The sequence below is a fragment of the Lactuca serriola genome, chromosome 8, assembly GCF_051521515.1.
Source record: "Lactuca serriola cultivar US96UC23 chromosome 8, Lser_US96UC23_V15, whole genome shotgun sequence".
NCBI lineage: Eukaryota > Viridiplantae > Streptophyta > Magnoliopsida > Asterales > Asteraceae > Lactuca > Lactuca serriola.
Window position 1 is genome coordinate 286,157,740 of NC_136415.1, and position 5,249 is coordinate 286,162,988.

At 33.9% G+C, this 5,249-nt stretch overlaps 1 long non-coding RNA gene across 1 annotated transcript; it reads left to right on the forward strand.

Moving 5' to 3' along the window:
- Positions 1–2,944: 2,944 nt before the first annotated feature.
- LOC145066090 (uncharacterized) lies at positions 2,945–4,661 on the forward strand. Its single transcript, XR_013688626.1, has 3 exons — positions 2,945–3,083; positions 3,175–3,250; positions 4,564–4,661. It is a non-coding gene; the product is annotated as an uncharacterized LOC145066090 (long non-coding RNA).
- The last annotated feature ends 588 nt before the right edge of the window (positions 4,662–5,249 follow it).

Sequence of the window (5,249 nt, forward strand, 5' to 3'; positions counted from 1 at the left end):
AGTGGCTAGGCAACATCACATCTCATAATCTCTCATCCCATCACAAGCTAGTCTAGGCTTGTCTCCTTATCTTATTCTCCTTTCTCCTCCTTCATCAGGGCCGGTCCAAAGATATACTGGGCCTGGGACGAAAAGAAAAAATGGACCCCTAAAGTTAAAAATAGATAAACCATTATAAAATTCACTATTAATATTAAAAAACAAAAATATGGCCGCAACATTACAAAAACAACTAACTAAAAAAAATATATATATATTTTTCTAGAATTTTTAGATAAGTTTATTTTTTCTCTCTATATATATACCATATATTCTAGGAATTTGGGGCCCCTTAGAGACATGGGCCCTGGACGACCGCCCGGGTTGCCCACCGTCTGGACCGGGTCTGTCCTTCATAATCTGGAAATGTCTTCTTTATTCTTCTCACATTTCACCAGCCAATACTCCAGCAAAAAAACTCTCAACCTTCATCTCATTTTCAGCCACAAGAACTTCCTTCCAAAGCCATCAAAACCGTGAACTTTAAGGGTTGATGTTTCAGCCACCATTTCACCCATCTACACCTTCCTTTTGATAGATATTTTAACCACCCAATACCCCTGAAAGTTAGTTGTTATGCTACTCTAAATTACAGGCTCAAAACAATAAGTAAACTACCCTTTTCTTGTCCTTTTGCTGTGAAGTTTTCATGACAACAACATAGCCAAAACAGTGGCTGTTTTGGAGCATCAAACCAACACCCAAAAGTTCATTTTACTGCCCATTTTCGAGATTCAAAGTAGACCATATGTAGCTACTTTCAAACATTTAAAACACCTGAGAAAGTTACCCTTTCACCTCTCAAGAAGCTTGTGCTTTCCACCACATTTTGGCAACATGCTTCAGATCCAACTTAAAGCTAGACATCCTAAAGAATACTCAAATCACGAGCTTGAGTAGAACCGGAAACCGTACAAATCATTCTCAACCCGAATAACTCTACGCGACAAAAGTGAGTTTTCTACGGCCCCTCTTTTATGTTTTACAAGTTTTGGGGGAGAATACACATTGAACAGATCCTAGTTGGATGATTTAAAGGTTTTGCTAACTAAAAATGCAAGTTATGTCACTAAACATATCTAAGCTTAAATTTTAGCATTTTATAGAAAAGTTGTGGTCTGTTTACAAACTGTTTTTCCCTTCTTAAACTTATCGGATTTAAAAACTGTACAATATGCAAATAGTTCAGGTCTATACCTCTTCAAAGACTACTCGCACGCATTCATACGATTTTTCTACAATTTATAGTGATTTTTACAAAACTGCCTATCATTTCAGAACATTTTCGGACCAGTCTGTAAAAATGAACATTTTTACTCTGGTTAGGAACCACTTAAGGCCAGGGTAAAAATTATGGACAAAGTAGCCTCATTTTCTAAGCTCTGAGAGTTTATGGATCCAAATTTCGACTTTTGATGATTTTTTTTATAATTTTTCTAAAAACATGGACATGATTGCCCTTTTGATTTACCTTGTTGTTTGGTTTTTCAAATATATATACAAAGTTTTGTTGTAAATGAGAAATACACCAATTATGATATTGTTTAATTCACAGATACTTTAAGAGTCACAAAAGTGTAAATTATAACAAATATTTCTAATATGATCATGTTGACAACCTTATAAGATATGATGATTTGAACTATGTTGATTTTGGACACTCACAGCCGGGGTGCTGTATAAACTTTGTTGGTCACTTACAGTCGAAGTACTGTCTAAACAATGGTTATGGTCACTTACCGTCGGAGTACTGTCTAAACATATATATATATATATATATATATATATATATATATATATGGTCACTTACAGTCGACGAATTGTTTAAACTCGTATAGGGACACATACGACCGTTGTCCTGTTAGAATTTTGGTAGCTTTACATTATTAAGTATCACAATCAAAATTCTTCAAACTCAAACAATTGGGAATTATAACAAATTCCCGGATACAAATATACTAATACAAACTAGTATGAGGTTGTATGTGGTATAGATATTGTTTGTAGATTATTAAACCGATTGTTAGTGTCTATTTATACAAACACTAAATATTTTGCTTCACAAAAATATGTTAATATTTACTTTTACCATAAGTATTTTAACATGGATACTCGTATTGGATTTCAAGTATCGGGTCCTAGACGAAGCATATCGGTAACATTGTTGACCATGTTTTGCACAACTTATTTTGTTAAACATTTCACGTTTTATAAAGAGAGTATGTAGTATAAATATTGTTTGTAGATTGTTAAACCGATTGGTAGTGTCTATTTATATAAATACTTAATATTTTGCTTCACAAAAATATGTTAATATTTACTTTTATCATAAGTATTTTACCATGGATACTCGTATTGGATTTCAAGTGTCGGGTCTCACACGAAGCATATCAGTAACATTCCACGTTTTTATAAAGATTTATTTTTATAAAACTCACGGAGTCAAAACCTGTGGAACTCACCAACAATTTTTGTTGATGTATTTTAAAAATGTGTATTCTCAGGTAACTAAGAAGCCGGAGGTAGGAAATCGGTTCTAAGGAAATTATAGTTCCTTTCTTTTGAGAATAGAATTAACTTGTTTACCGTTGTGTGTTTAATATGAAGATGTAATTTCAATTCCAAAACTTAAAGGTTTGTAAAACATTGATTCAAATATATTAAGTATTCGTTATATGTGGTTGACTGTGATCCAATTGTATAACATCGCAACCCCGACGATTTCCGCCGTCGGTCGGGATGTGACAATTAGGCCGAAATCTCAATTTGGGTTAGATGGTGCTTCTCCCAATGTGATATAATACACAAACCAATGCAAACTTCACATCACCTTTACACCCCATATATATACTTGGCCGAAAGCCCCTTCCCATTTCTCATTTTACATCTTCAAAGTTTCCTACTTTTCTCTCAAAGAATGAGTGCATCTTCAAATCCTCATATCTTCATACATTCCCAGTATCATCATTAAGAATATCCCCATAAACATCTTCAAACAATTCCTAGGAAAACAAATCCTTCAAGTTGATTTTTAGGAAAATATTGTAAGTATCCTTACATAATCTAGTGTTATAAAACACTTTAGTTGTTAGTTCATCTAATGTACATATTTTATTATGTGTTTAAAATTATTAGGATACGACTATTTTCAAGTGTTCTAACTTGAAGATTATTCTCGTCACTTCGTTATCCAGCTAAGAATACACTCGATGTGAGTTCATACCCCTACAATTTTCAAGATTTTTCTATGTTTTAAGGGGGGGGGGGGGGGATACAAGTAAAACAAAAGAATACTTGTGTTAAAATACAAATCGTTATATATGCTTTCTTATATTTTATGTGAGAATGCTAAAATACACGAAATATCCTTATCTCCAAATTCAGGAACGTATACATACAAAGTTTTTGTATAAATACATTATGGTTTTCTTACACACACACACACACCTATATATATATATATATATATATATGAAACGGGTACAAATGAACTTCAATAAATAAACTATATAAAATTAGTTTACAAGACTTTAACACTTTTATAACATGTTGAGCAAAACTGTTGTAATTATATACAAATACATATATAATTATTTCATTCCATATTATTTTATCATGGAAAAATGATATTGATACACACAAAGGATTCATCAATTCAACAAAACATTTTATAAACTATAATAGGTATAGTTTATGAGGCATTCACACTATTTTAACCTTCAGGACACAAAAATAATTATTTAAAAGAATAATTATTTCCACACTATGTAAACACTATGAAAAGGGTAATACATACAATTACAAGAACAAGGGGATTTCATTACACTATACGTAAACCGGTTAATACAGGATTGTGAGCCACTACCTTCATTGTACCTACCAAAGTACACACTAAAGTCCTGAATTATAACCATAGTCTCTTGTAGGGAGAGCGTGACACTTGTGTATAGATGTATACGGGACTGAGAATCCTACACCTAAACTGTTAGCTACAGTTTGACCGACAGGTCTGGGGTGACAAATGTCGTACCATTTCGACGCCTGAAGAACGTTGTGCAGGTCACTAGTCGTTAGCATGGTTATAATAAACACTCACAATAAGTATTAACAAAACATTTGGTTTATGGGGAAACATAATTTCATTTGGTTTTATTTAATAATAAAACTACATTACAGTATTTTACAATACAATTGGTAGTTCCAGATACATACATTCAAAGGGTTTTATACATATACAATTACAGTACATTATTTTCCAGTACAGTACAACTTACATTCTAGAAACAAGCATTCAAATGGTTTGATAAAGATTAAAACTACATCATACTACTTCAGAGTACAACAACATTTATACATTTTCAGTCTTAGGGTATCTAAGACTACATTACATTTAAAAGAAAATATTGGATTTTCTGGATAATCACACTATCATTTTCAAGGAACAGTGGCAAGATTTTCTCATACAAACACTTATGAACTCACCAAATTAATCATTGACACATTTCAAACTACTTGTATTCTCAGGAAATCAGTAAACAGGTACTCACAAGGATTTTGAAGACGAGACGTGGCATCGTCATATCACATATTTTGTCACATGTATTTGGAAATCAAAAAACATCGATTCGAATACAATGTAAAAACTTATACTTTATCAATATGATGGTTTAATGCTTTGATCTCTATTATTCAATTGTTATGATACTGTACATGACGTCATCCGCCCTGGATGTTTCTGCCGTCTCATTGGTTCGGAGGTGTGACATGCCACCCGATGTGGCTGTGTTGAGTGCGCATTTCAACGAGCCTTGTATAGGCGTGATGCTTCTTCTAGCTGAATGTGTTTGTGTGTGTGTTTTTATGTTGGATGAAAAACGTGGGAACCACCATGGCAGCCAACCATGGTGGCTGTCATCATGCTGCCTCTTGTGGCCCTTGGCCAATGTTTTCGTATTTTCCGACGATGTTAGCCGTATAGGAAGTGGTTGTGTGTATGTGTGTTCGAGTGTATAAGTTGCTTTTGGTATTGTGTTGCTATATGAGTAATTTGTGGCTGGAAAACCAGGGAAAATCCACCACCACCACCATGAGGTGGTGGCTGCCACCTTATAACGCCATTCTGCCGCTACCAGTCGCCTCCTTGGGTGGCTGTGGGCTTGTGTATATGTTTGGGCTGATGAGTGAGAAGCTTGTGATGTTGTTGGGCCTAA